The sequence below is a fragment of the Wyeomyia smithii genome, chromosome 3, assembly GCF_029784165.1.
Source record: "Wyeomyia smithii strain HCP4-BCI-WySm-NY-G18 chromosome 3, ASM2978416v1, whole genome shotgun sequence".
Taxonomy (NCBI): Eukaryota; Metazoa; Arthropoda; class Insecta; order Diptera; family Culicidae; genus Wyeomyia; species Wyeomyia smithii.
Genome location: NC_073696.1, coordinates 251207351 through 251222463, shown reverse-complemented (window position 1 = coordinate 251222463; position 15113 = coordinate 251207351). Strand labels below are relative to the sequence as shown.

The following is a 15113-nucleotide window of genomic DNA, read 5'->3' as shown; positions in this document are numbered from 1 at the left end:
TTCTGATTGAATTTCACCCAACACATCTCGAGTATTTCGTCTCAATACACAGGCGGTTCCTAAAGCTGCTTAGAATATGTTCCCAACCCTATAATCGAGTAGCAAATATTGTGCACCCAGAAAGTGAAGGTTCGCGGTTTGCACGTACGCTAAACTGGGATCAAGCGGTTTGAAAATGCTGCCTGTTTTCATTATGATGAAACGGTATAGGAAGCAGAAATGGTTGACTTTGAATTTTCAAAGGCACGAGATTCATAATAAAGGAAACGAAAAGCATGGTAAAAGTGGCTGAATATCCTGACACTACAGGTGAAAATTACGTGCTCTAGTTCTCATTTGTCAATAAGAGGGCGTAGTATGCGAAATAGTTTTCAAAATCAAGTTACCGTGTTTTCCCTTATATTCCCTGAAATATAACATCAATTTCCCTGATATTTTTCAGAATTCAGCACAAAAAAGTGCAATGAGAATGAAATTCCACTGAAAAAAGTATTCGATCAGATATAAAACCGGACCCGAATTAGCCTTTTATGCTTAAAAAATCAGTTTTTGCGCGCTAAAGAGCCGATTGAAGAAGAAACGCATATCGGGTAAAAAAATTTCCCTGATTATTTTTAAGTTTTCCTTGATATTCTCTGACTTCCCTGATCGAGAAATGAACTCCCTGGCATAAGCTGGTTTTCCATGTTTTCGCAACCCTGGCGGTAGAGACACTGATTTTTTATTAAGTGAAATAGTTTGCTGGTTCCAGTTTTCTCCGTCGCATATTTCGCTTTGATTAATTTCCCCGCTTAGGATCCTGTGAATAAACTTTTATTAACATTTTGAGCGAGCAAATCAAATCAAACACCTTGCGAATACCGAAATCAATCGATTTATTTTTGGACAGCAATGCGATCATACTGATTAGCGTGCACAATGCTGAAAATGTTATCACAGTCTGCTCGCAACGAAAATCAATGAAAGGTCGTAAAAACGGCTGAAACGTGTGTAATGATGGTAAAACCAATTATATTCCTCTTGATCTTTTTGTCAAATAAATATGAAGGTACAAAAACGCTGGTAAGCACGCTAAAGCACGTGGAACATCTTTCTCCTGTCATGGCAACCAAATAAATAATTTTAGGAAAATTCTACTAATCATCAGTCTTTTTCATATATAAATCTTTACTCAGCATTTTTTTTCGCCAATATTTGCACAAAACCTTGACATTATCTCTACCTCTATTAGTTTTCTCACTGGAAATAAAATAAACAAAACATAAATCTCTTACCGTTCAGCATTCATCTCGGAGGTCACTGGCAAATGACTCCTACTGTGCCAAATGTGACTCAGTGGGTGATGGAGTGTGGCTAACTTTTCTCTCTATTTCACTGGATTCTCCGCACTCGTACTGCTGCTGTCTTTTCAACACTTGCACACATACGCACCGAAAAATGCACTGGGCGCAGCAGTTTCGTGTTCTTTTTTCTGCTTGGCTTCTTCTGATTCCTCACTTCACTTACCACCGCAATTGCACCACACTATGCTTTGCGACTATCAGGCGACCGCGCGGCGACGCCTGCGCACAGACACACATACAACACACACACGCACACGAAATCGATATGATTATATGCGTGAGTCAGTTAGTGAGGTACAAGTTTGAAGCTCACCTGAAAGAAACAAGAAAATAGAAAGAGAAAAAAGATCAGATCAGCGCAAAACAACCGTTCCATTGTTTGACGTCTGTGACACAGAGATAACTGCAACGAACGGAGATAAGCTTATACAAAGAAGAACAAGAAAACGAGAGGATTCCAACACAACTCCGATTATTACATTAACAAATAGAGGGAAAACAAAGTGTGAAAAATCCACACTGAAGCACAAGCGACAGCTCGTTATAAAATTGATAAACAAGCCGGTCGCAATTGGTCAGCCGTATAAATGATAACGCTCAATTGCATCATCATCATCGTCGTCATCTTCCTAGCAGGAAGAAGAGCACTCCGATTGCTGGCGTCGTAATGCCGCAGCTGTTGTGTCGAGCTAAGCTGCCTAACTTAAATGTTGACGTGAACGAAAGTTTCGATCGGGTAATATTGTACGTGAAAATAATGAAAAATTGTGCGCAAACAGTATTTGTGTTTTTCGGCATTAGAGGTAACAAACATGTCACTCCAATTAACAACCAAGATTAAGTCGAGCTTTGAGTATGGTATGGTATGGTATGACGGATTATCAAAAATCGTCAGCAAAATATTTCATGCGTGGCCCGAGAAAAATATCCGATCACATTGTTTCAGTGAATGGTAATACCGTTTGATATTGACATTTAACGTATTACAAAAAGAACACAATACCGTCAGGCTAATGACATTCTGAGGCGTCAAAAGAAGCGAAGCGTTGAGTGTATTAGAAGCGGAATAAACAGAAGCGTTGGGTGAAGCTTCCTATGACATACTGGAGCGAGCGTCGCAAATGCGTTGTGTTGTCATATTCCTAGACTACAGCAGCGGTTTCGTTTAAATGAAATATGAATTCGTCCAATGAAGATTTGTTTGCTTCTTCAAGCACGGTAAATCACGTTTTTAGTAAACATAGAGATTTTTTCTATGAAGTAGAATAATATTTCTGAAGTCAGTTGCGCTACAGACGTAGTAAGAAATACAAGAAATTATTCTGAATTTTAAACCCGCTGAACCCGAGTAACGTGCAACTAGTTTATGATATCTGTTAAGCTTTGAATAACCCCTGTGAGCACAGCTAGTTACTCAGCGGCTGGCGTTTCGCGACTAAAGAAGTTCAGTATGTTAGGCATGCAATATCAATCAAAAATACTAGTGTTATTTTCCTGACGACCTGAAAATTTTTCCCGATATTTTCTATATTTAAGACCAAAATAAGGCGAACATAAAGCACCTGGCGTTATCTGGTTTATTCTGCACATGGTGTTACTGCACTAACATTTTTTAAACATTTTAACATTTTGTAAACGAAAATGTATTCTATTTGCTTTTTTTCAATTACCAAACTAAAACAAAGCAAATGTAAAGCACCTTGCGATGAAAGATTTTGTCTGAACAAGGTATTACCGCGTAAGTATACGCGCGTCAAAACACTACTCGTTCTGTTTCGCCGCCTCTACCGACGCGTCGTTGCCGCTTGAGTATGACCGGTTTGAGCGTTTCATATAGACGTTCGAAGAAGTAGCTCGGACGCTTTTGCGACGCTTCTTGCTTCGCTTCATTTGACGCCTCAGTATGTCAATAGCCTTAGGGTAGTTTGGGGTAATTTGGACCCCTGGTGCTTTATCTTGGAAAGTATTACATTTTTAGGTTCCATGTACTACTTCATCCTTTCCTTGAACTATTAAACCCTAACTAATATAAAAATTTCATGGTTTGCTGTGACAGGTGCACCGCAGTGCCAATGTAAACAAAGGAAACATCAGAAGTTGAATTTGCTGTAAGTTTTACGCTTGTGTATTTAAGGTTTTTTGAAAACTTCTTCGATGTTTTCAGTCTAATGAGCTTTGCAGCTGTGTTTGTCTAGTAAAAGAGTACATTTTAATGAAAGATTGCGATAAGTTTGATCGAAAATAGTGGAAGGAATTGAGTATTCAGAAAGGCGTCCTATATGGGGTAAAATGGACAGTTTTTTTGGGGTGATATGGTCAGGCGAGTTTTAAGTAAATTCTTTTGTCGGACTGATGCCGCGGGCATATAAAAACGAACGGATAGACGGCGGTGTACAAACAATGAACTGTAAAAAGTATTGCAGTCAATCTGGGATGATTTATCTGTACAAAAAGTGTTTTCAATGCCCCGCAGAGTGGCGGGTTTCTGAACAAAAATTGGGAAAACCTAAATTTTTTTTTCTAAAATGCTTGAAAATGACGTGTAATGCCAGTTTTTGGGTGCTGAACTCATTTCTGATGTCCGAAAATGTTGTTCCCCCAAAATGCCGTTAAAACTTTTTTATTATCAGATTATTTTTTTGTTTAGATCATGTTCAACATTGGTATACTTGTTCTTTATCGAAAAACTTTATACCCGTATTTTTTTTGTTTGGTCCTTAGTGTGATCCATTTTGAATTTAAGTTGCCAAAAATCGGCAATCATTTTTCAAAAAATTGTGACTTTTGAGCCGTTGGACCGATTAAAAGATTTAATGGAAAATTTAAGGTATTTGATAGGCCCTTCAAGGAAAAATAAGAAATCGTACATCAACGTACATTCGATATATATTTTCCCGTTTTGCGAATTTGGGATTAACGGATTTGGAACGACGATATGCAAACCGGGACCCAAAAATTCGAAAAATACGGTTAACTTCATATAGGCTGTTGATTATCCGATCATTCCGAACTGTTTCACGAGCCTGTACGGTACACAAGAGTTCGGAAAAATAACATAAATTTCCCCTCAACACGAAACTCATTGATACAAAATCAGATCAAAATCGAGGGAATTAGGTAATCGAAGTTAAGCTCAAAATTGTGATTTTCGAACATAAAAATCATTGAAATTTTTTGACACAGCAACATTCAAAGCGCTGCCAAAAGTTGGTATATCATCCGATTCTCATGAAACTTACATCACACATACACTGACACACACATACACACACATACACACACATAGACAGACACACACAATCACACACACATACACACGCACACAGTCACACACACTCACACACGCACACACACACACACACACACACACACACACACACACGCACACACACACACACAAACGCGCGTGTGCGACATACGATCGCATACTCAGTTTCTAGTATGAATAATTGGAGAAGGGGAATTTTTTTGGCCTACTGTGGAACCACTGTGCAATGCCTAAGAATTGCAGTTATCATTCCGTATGCCTGATACCACCTTCTACTGTGTATTAAGCAACTATTGATACTATAAAACACACATTTTTTACCCTGTCCACATCACCCCAAACACTGTCCATATTACCCCAATAGCTGTTGACCAGTGTTACCATTACCATAATGTAACTGAACTAACGACAAGATTACTCGATCGTCTATAGAAACCATCTTCCCATATTTCTGCCAGAGGATCGGATGTTCGCACAAAAACAACGCTCTCGCGCGGATCACCATTGCATTCACATTGTGTGCCATAGTCTCGTAATGACTCATTATTGGGTTCAATCAACCTAAATCATAGATTTCATCTCGCCTTGCAGGGGCGCTCGGCTCTATTCGTTGCGTAAAGTTCTTCATCATGTACACGACATCTTTGCACGCCACCGCATGCATCATACGAGAGGCGAACTCACATCTACAACACAGCTTGGCTGCTGCTTGCTTGATCCCGCCATGTTAAAAAAGCCGGTCGGGTCAGCCGCGAGGAGGGCTTTGCTTGCCGGGTGCTGTTGTGGAAGTTGATTTATATGAAAGAGGATTTTTTATTGTTATTATTAGAACCGGCAGCTCTTTATTAAAGCCGGACGCTCTTGCGGCACAGTTCGATTGACTTTTTGCGCTTCATTACCAAGCGATATTGAACGTTTAAATCGCAGCGTATTTTTGAATTGAGCAATTCAAATCAACAACCAATAAGTCTGTCCAATATCCACAATAGCTGTGGCTGGTATTCTACATAAATTTAATAGAGTTTTCTCCTTTGTTTCAATGAGAAAAGCGAAAATTCAATCATTATTTCAGCTTGCTCTGCCCGAGACCTCGAAAGAATACAGAATAAAACATAACTTAACCGAATATCGGTGTAAATATATGCACGAAATCACTTCTTTCCTAGGCTTACTTTTTCAAATCCAACAAATGTTGTTACGGACTACAAAACTTGTTATTGCTTTGCTTAAAAATTCAAAAAAATATTCAGTTTTAGATCTAAAGTCCATATCACATATCAGCAACGTTTAACTCAAATCGGGAGATGGCGGCATATTTTCTTAACCGCCCTAAACATTTATTTCATTCAATAATTTAATTTATCAATAAACCTTTCTCGTAGATCGTTATTGATCAGTTTACGTTTATTAAATGTTCAGGGTGTAGTGTTCATTTGATGGTTGTTACCATTAATGGTGTTCCTTTGTTTTGACAGAATAAGTTGCTGTGGACGCAGTACTCGATCGGGTATATTAATTCTCATGCGCTCTAGCAAGATGGTACTATCGATTTCTTCACGCAAAATATTAGCACCAAATACAGCATGATTAATGCCAGTCATCAAGCGGCTCTATACCTGGTATATCGATGTTCGTAGGGTGGCAGGTCATTCAGATTTTTAATGTTTTTTTAATGCACGACGAATTACCTTGTGCTTGATGGATTCAATTCTGGATTTCCACACAATTTCATATGGTGACCAAACGACCAATGCAAATTCTAGTGTTGGTCGAACTAGCGAGCAATGAAGCGTACATAAACAGGTTGGATCACTGAAGTCGTGTAACATTTTCAATACAAATCCTGGTTGAAGATTGACTTTGTTCATGTTAGTAGAAAAACGTAGCATGAATGGGCAAGCATAACGTAGTTGTAGAGAGTTGGTCTTTTGAGTTGCCGATATGATTCCACAACACGTCTACACACTCAACTTCTTCTTTTTAATTGTTAACGGAGACTTTAAATTTTATAATTCATTCGTCTCTGTTACTTAACTTCAGGAAGTTTACCTTGCACCATTGAACGAAGTTATCCAGTAGCTTTTGGAATTCCCTGCAATCGGTTTGATTTCGTATAAGGTAGATTTTCATAAGCATAAATGAGTATTCGCAAGAAGTATTGTCACATCATTGAAAATTGGTACAAACAGCTGTGGGCCCAAACTACTTTCTTGAGGCACGCCAGAGGACGTGATAAAATTTTCATATACTCTTGATCCGACTTTTACGTAATGCGGTCTGTTGCTCTAGTATGAACGGAGCCAATTGCAAATTCTATGAGAAATTTCTGGACGGAGTAGCTTAGCAAGAAGAAGGTCATGATTAACCTAAGCTTCACCGTCTATGCGCCGATACAAAATGGTGTAAATTCGCACAGGTTAGTGTCCATGGAACGCTCGAGATATAATCTAAGTTGGGAGATCCTAATATAATTTCTACAAGAGCTGAACAGCATATCCTTGATAATGATTTGGAAGTATTTCGATCCAGCTGACAAGTAAGTCATTTCACAATAGTTAAAGATATGACAAATCTTTCATGCAGAGATAAACATTTGATGTCGGATCTTTTTAAAATCGCCTGGAAAAAAGCGCTGCACTTTTTAAAGACGCAAAGAGATTCCTCTTCGACGCAAAGAGATTCCGTCGCGTCTAGCTGATAGGACATAGACCCTCCCAGTCCCTCCCAATGTACAATGGACACTGGCCTCAAAAATAATAATAAAGTAATAAAATTAACATTGGAAGTCGATTGACATTTCCAAATTCTCATACATATAATCACACGCATGAAAAATGAACCGAAAAAGAATATGGCTCTTACCGCGGCTTAAAAATATACACCGTGTCCAATACATTCTCATACATTTTTTTAAATCATTGTTGTGATAAATTGGTAGCACATATGCACAAATATGTATTACTATATTACTGTCAACTGTAGTATTTTGAAGAAAATGCCCAGTGATGCTCCGAGGCAGCATATAAAAGTTAATGGAACAATCGTAAGCACAACAAACTATTTTATGTCAAGATATGATGCTTATAATTCTTGGTGCTCTAGAGTCACCATGAGCGGGAAAGGGTTAAGTGTCCATTGTTCATCGACGATGAAACAATTTCGTGCCGAAGTGATAAAAAGGTTTTTGTAAGGTGAGCGCCCAGGCCATAATTTCAAAAGCTTAAAAAAACTGGGAGTAAAGAGTGATTATTCCTCACTGGATGACCGGAAGGGATCCGGTCGGCCACATTCAGCTAGGACTAAGCAAGTGGTTAAGATCGTAAGAGAACGAATTCGACGAAAATCACACTGCTCTGTACGTAAAATGGCCGCTGATCTTAATGTGTCCAAATCCACCATACACAATGTGTTGAAACAAGACCTGAGATGCTAAGCTTTCAAGAAACGTAAAGTTCACGGAGTATCAGCAGCTTCGAAGACAAAAAAGTACGAAAAAACTACTCTCCTACTATCGCGGCACGCCGGAAAAGAATTCATCTTTTCGAATGAAAAATTATTTGTTCTGCAACAGTCTCACAATGTCCAAAATGGTAGATTGTGGGCTTACTCTTCGCAGAATACCCCGGACAGTGACAGAAACGCGCCTCGGTTCCAAAGTGTCGCTTCAGTGATGGTTTGGGGAGGTATTTGCAAGCGAGGGAAGCTACCGCTTGTTTTCATTGAGAAAGCCGTTAAAATTAACGCTATTTATTACAAAACGGAAATTTTGGAGAAAGTTCTAAAGCCAAGCGTAGATAGAATGTACGGAGAAGATCATTATGTGTTTCAACAGGACGGAGCACCCTCTCACACAACGAATCTGGTTCAGAACTGGTGTTAGGAGAATTTGACCGACTTTTTTGCCGAAAATGAATGGCCTCCCAGTTCATTAGATCTGAATCCCTTGGACTACTTCGTATGGTCATACATGTTGTCGAAGATAAACGTGCACAGGATACCAACATTGGCCCGATTCAAAACCGTAATCCTTCGTATATGGGACGAAATGAATGAGAAGTCGTTCGTGCCGCCTGCGACGGATTTGAGAAACGTTTGAAGCTCATCAAAAGGGTTAAAGGTGGAGTTATTCCAAAACACTTGTTGTAATTTATTAATAATATAGTACCTTTCAAATCGAACAATAATTGATAAAATCGGAACAGCTGTTGTAAAATAAATGTAGTTTCAATTTGTATGAGAATATATTGGACACGGTGTAGAAGCAAAATAATCTCCAACTGTTAGAAGACAGAACGACTAGAAAACTACATGGTAAAAATTTAGCCAAAAAGCTTACAACAGGCAAAAGTTAACACAGCCATACAAACCCATTTTTTGTCAGGCATCCATTCCATGGCGATCACAAGACCAATCTTTCTTGAATAAGTTTCCTCGAATACCTAACCAAGAAAGACTAGTCATCTGACACGGAAGAGATGGCTAACAAGTCCCGGATTGGATGGTTTAATCTCACCCCCACTGGCACAATCTCACACCGGCTGACGGTACATCAAGTTAAATTCAAAATGCATAAAAACTCTCGCAAATGTAGCTTGAAACATCTGAAAACACTTCGAAATACTTGAAAGAATAAAAAGGAATAAATTTCGAATTCAGCTCAAAATGGTTAAAAAATGTCTCGGAATGCTAGAAAAAGCCAGCGGTGAAAATAATGACTTAGGACTAGGGGAAAAATGTACTGAACGATGACAGTTTTATGATGACATCCGAGGGCGTCCCTCTATTACAGTGTTGGTATTGGCAAAATAAAGACAGCCGACAGATGAAATTTACTACATACACGAATGTTTTTTTCTCTTGGCTGTTCACCTTATTCCCATAAAGACGATAGCATGTATGGTTGTATATAACATTCGGTATGCGATACACACATCCTTCAGTGCACAGCCGCTCTATTGCCGAGTTTGCTTTTCTTTATACGAAGGCTGTTGGTAAGGTGCTGAGCAGTCCTTACGCTTCTTCTTCCCACAGTCTTTTTTAACATACGACGAACATTTTTCATACGACATTCATCATAGGCAAATAAAAAAAAGAGAGTGAAAATGTCCCCGCTGGATTCGGGCTGTTACCAAAACGCGCTGTTCGTGTAGTGCGGACACGAACGTCTGTATAAAAACAGCTTCTTCTCTTTTCTACATTCGCAATCCAGAACACATCCTCCAAATAATGCCGAATCTACTCACGGAGTACATTTTTCGTTTCCTTATGTGATGCTCTGTTTCCAACACGCTCTCAATGTGACTACTGGTCTGCTAGCGCGAATAGGTATCACAAACAAATAGCAACAGCAAACACATCCTTAGAAAACAGTAAAAAAAAGACTGTACCATTGGGATGCCTGCTTAGGATGCTTTATTTAGACATAGAATCATGATATATGATCAAAAATTAGCCAAAAAAGGCTACAAAATGGTTCTTAAATACATAGGACAGCGGTTCTCAACCTGGGGTACGCGTACCCCTGGGGGTACTCGAAAGGCTTCAGGGGGTACGCGAAAGAAAAATCAGTAATGGCGGACAAACCAATTTTTCTTTGAAATACTTCATTTGTTTTTCAATCTTGCTCTTAAAACATGACTGTAGCAATCAAACAAACCATAGTTCAATTTTAAACCTAAACAAGACTACCACAACATGATCTACCACTACTCTCTCCCACTCTGCGAAAACATTACAGGCCAGGGGGTACAATCGATATGAAAAATATCACCAAGGGGTACGCGAACAAAAAAAGGTTGAGAATCGCTGAGATAGGAAACAGAAAAAAAAATAATAATTCGTCTCAAATTATACAAAAAGTAAACTAGGTATTCTGGATTAACTGAAAATGCTTGGGAGCGCTCCTGAAATCAATAAAAAAGGAATGACCGTAAATTTCGTACAAATCAATAAATAAACTCCAATGAGTGGAAAAGACTATGAAGAAAATGATACAAATTCAGCCTAATGGTTGAAGAGCGCTTCTAAATGAAAGATTCATTTCGGCTTACGATACAAAATTTACTAACTTCACTCTAATTAAGTCAGTCTTCGACCGATGCCAACTAAGCAATTTCATAAGAAATGTCTCAATTTTATTATTTTGTTGTTCTCATTTTTGATTTGGCTAGAACTTTGCATGGAAGTTGTTTTTGTGCTAACATTATGTATTGGTGATAACAAAATTTTTGAGCCAGAACAGTTTGTTCGATCGTTACCCGAAAACCTTTTTTTTTTTGTATATTTTTATATTATAAAAATATTATTATCTCCAACTTTGCCGAGGACGTCACACCGATCGAACAAATTGTTCTGGCTTTGAAAATAGTTGAAATCATCAGTACCATTTTCACACAAACCCCTTTGAAAATTATAATTGAGATATTTCTTTTTAAACGGCTTAGTTGAAATCGATCGAAGACTAACGAAGTGAGAATGAAGTAATTTTGTATATCACCATTTTCGTTTCCAAAGTGGCTATAAGACCCCAAAAGTATTTGTGATCATCAATACACAGATTTGAAGGCTGCATTTAACCGTATTGACCACAAGATTCTCTTACGAAAACTCGCACGGCTTGGCGCTTCTCGGAAACTAACGGAATGGCTCAGTTCATATTTGTGCAACAGAGTCCTCCGTATCCAAATTGAGTCCTGCTACTCGTCACAGCTCACCGACTTTTCCTGGGTTCCTCAAGGCAGCAATTTGGGACCATTGCTGTTCACTTTATTCTTTAACGACATCATCTTGCTGCTTGGAGTCGACTGCAAGTTGGTGTTTGCTGATGACCTTAAATTATTTGTAGTAGTTCAATCAGTTGCTGACGTTCGCAAGTACTGTTAGACACGTTTGTTGACTGGTGTCGACGAAATTGGCTTGACCTTAGTTTTCTCAAATTACAAGTCATGACGTTTCACCGAAAAAGTAGTCCAATACTTTTCAACTACCAAATCGACGGGCATTCACTCAAGAGAGTGGACCATGTCAACGACCTTGGTATCCTACTTGATGCTAAGCTCACTTTTAATCAACATCGCTCGGCTGTTATCTCAAAAGCTACACGTCAATTGGGATTTATTACAAAAATTGCTCGAGACTTCGAAAAACGCCGATGCTTAAAAACGCTTCTGATCCAATGTTTCTCTAATTTAGTCTCCTCTTCAGCTAGTGTGGAACGTGTGCAGAAAAGTTTTCCTCGATTTGTACTGCGAGATCTACTTTGACGGGATCCTATAAATCTTCCGCCGTATCCTGACCGTTGTCGTCTACTCGGCCTTGACACAGTGGAACGATGAAAGAAAATTCAACAACCTGTATTCATTGTTAAGATAATAAACAACGAAATTGGCACCCCGAAAACGCTATTTATGGTCAAAAGAAGACTAAATAATACCTCACTTTTATGATTTTGACCGCACAACATTTAATCAGACATTTATCAGTTAAAATAGCTCATTTTTTCACTGTATGGACTTCTTCACTGCGACCAGAATCGTTGATCTGTTGTGAGATATGCTCGGGTGTCTGCTCTATTCCACACTTTTATTATTAGCAATACCGCTATTCAGAAGTGACATGCTAATTATTTAGACGTGCTGGTGCGTAATATGATTGTATCCTTCCTTTTTTCCGTTCGTTGCGCGTCCTTCTGGTTAATTTTATTATAAGCGTGACTTATTTTGTTAAAAAGAAATCATACACGCGTAACCACATCAATATTGCGTCTTTCTAGAGCATCCTTTGTACTGTTTCGGAACCAGTACAACGGATGTGTGTTGTTCATTTGGTGCTCTAGCATATGTTTATTGTATTGGACGGCTCAAAATCAAAACACTTTTGAAGTATTAACCGGTGCCAGTATTGCCATGATGATTCGTACTGGTAGGCTGGCAATACTTTCCAGAATGCTGCTATCGTTAAAGCAGTGCAAGCAGTAATCAATACTGATGATTTTGGTACTGACTAGGTTAACGCAAATATGAACTGATCGTTTCATTATCATGAATCCGGTCATTCGAAAACATCGTCGAATCAATAGCAATTAAAAAGACATTGGATTTTTTGAAAAAAATTTGCATTTAACGACGACTCTGGTTATATTCATATGCATTCGGTTCCACGTTACTGGCACCAGTGTCAGTAAATTCTGTTGCAACAAGGCTCGCTATTGGCTGTTTCGGTTGCTGACGGTGATTAGGGATGCACGAGCCTTTGATACGTACCGACTCGCGAAAGTTACCAGCGCCCCAAGTCTACCGAAACACCACGATTTTGTGTATTTTTTTACATATTCTGTTTTCGATCTCTGTCAATGTATTCATCACGCAACTGTTGCGTTATCCTTTTGACGCAAGATTTTTTTTGATGATCGAAAACAAAGCTGTCTGAGTTCTAGGGCATTGCTAAAACTTGTTTTTATTTTTATAGTGAAACTTTCGGTTATAAAAGATGAAAAACGTTGAATAGAAATTAGCGAAACAGAAATCAACGAAAGAGAAAAAACAAAAATCTATTTCCTTCCTGTTGTACCAATTGCTTGAGTGCTGGAAACAACGCTTTTGAAGATTGTCCTTGCAGTTGAGTCATTCACGAAGTTTCCAAATGAGTGGTTTTCATACTCGAATAAGCATCGCCTATGATATTAACAAAATCTCACAAACAATAAACATACACCGAAGTGTCCATCAAATTTTTCATGGAAAAAAAAACTTTTCCGCGAAGGTTCGTCTTTGACTAGGTTATAATAGCTACCCAACAGCATTGCAGATTAATGTTATCATCAGATTCCTCAAAGGCTAGATAACACTGTTTAAAATAATTTAGGTTTTTTTAGGATTTTTTTAGGAATGACGGTATAGCAATACACATTTCTATGAACTGATTCTTCGCAGGCAGAGAAATGCCGTACAATGAAAAAAAATCAAAGAGATTTAAAGCTCCAATCAAGGTGGCCCACTTACAACTCAAACGAACAACCAAATCACTAGTTCCATTTCGTTGCTTCGGGTCGATCCACTCAATAATCAATTCAATGGTGCATCGTGGTTTCCGCTTTTCCCGCGCTGATAAAATTTGCTGATTAGATTAGTTCGTGCTCGCGCGGCTACTGGTTATCTCGTAACAGCAAAAAAAAAAAAAAAACTTTCAATGCGCACGCCCTATGATACGGTCCAAATTCACCATTTATTCGTTTGTTCGTCAATTCGTCTGAGCATTATGGAGGTTGTTTTGGCGTTTGCAACCGGCTGTTATCACTGTTAAAACAAACTGAGCTGGTGAGCCCAGCTCGCACACTACCCTTGACAACTTATCATCATGTTTTTTGTCACCTTACTGCCGCCCTGGGATACGACCAGAACAACCCATGTGAATGGCGAGGCTTTGTCACAATTGAAACGATAAGATACCATTCGTAGATAGCGAGACAAGCAGTATCCTATGACTAGTTTCCATCCTACTTTGGTGTCAAGTTGATTATGCTGCTGGGTAAACTTATAGTCTATTGCCAAAAATTACGACCACGAGAATCGACGAGTCGATTTCAGCAAAGTAGAAGACAAAATTGTTGCTTAAGGTTGAGTCATACAAATAACAACCGTGTGCAATAATAATATCTGATACGCATCGAAGTTTTGACCTGAGAACGCGGTTTCTCGTAAGCAAAATAACCGCACGACCAAAATTTATATCCAAGTCTGACGGGGGTTTAGCGTCGCTATCAAGAATAAAGGCAAGCAAGAAAAAATCGTGTACATGTGCTTCCGGATTTGCCATTCAAAAGGGCAGTTACCTCGGAGCGGGTAATACACCAGCGTTTCGTAGCGAATTCTTTTCCATCGGCAATCTAAAATTCTGTACACGGCTCGTAGCCCACACCCTCGAAGAAGCGTTCGCCGGTGTAGATTTATAGATGTTTCAATGAACCTTACCGCTGCTGATAAGTTACGACATCCGTGAATAGTTGCTGTTGGGCGCAGGTACCCATCTCTGCCCTGGGAGGTGATAGTGTCTAAAAATAGTGCAAAAATTATGTCTACTGCGGAGAAACATCAAGACGAAGCGTCCCTCGAAGACGTCTTCTGCTGAATCATCGGTGATGCTAGTCACGTCGCTTTCCGGTGGATTCTTCTCACAATATTACTCATTGCCCACTATTGGTATGCGTACTGTCTGTGCAACTTTGTTGCGAACTGTATGGGCTCTTTTATTATTTTGCTTTGCACCCGCGTTTGTTTGTTTGCTTGCAGTCGTAATATGCGCAACAATCTTCCGTTTTTTTTGTTTTCTTCGTTTCAGCAGCAACGCAACGAAACGAAAATTCTCTCTTCTCGTCGGTTTGTGTGTTGATGCATCGCCGCTGCTATTGCACAGTCCCGGGTCCGTTCGTATTGGTTTAGTAGGCGTGAGCCGTGTCATCCCAACTAACCTGTCGGACCGTGTTTCGACTCGCTTGCCCACCAACA

At 39.1% G+C, this 15113-nt stretch overlaps 1 long non-coding RNA gene across 1 annotated transcript in view; it reads right to left on the bottom strand.

Moving 5' to 3' along the window:
- Positions 1-1280: 1280 nt before the first annotated feature.
- LOC129731979 (uncharacterized) overlaps positions 1281-15113 on the bottom strand; it is a 32649-nt gene continuing 18816 nt past the window's right edge. The window contains exon 3 of the long non-coding RNA XR_008729132.1: positions 1281-1656. This is a non-coding gene — a long non-coding RNA (uncharacterized LOC129731979). The remainder of the gene's footprint in view (positions 1657-15113) is intronic.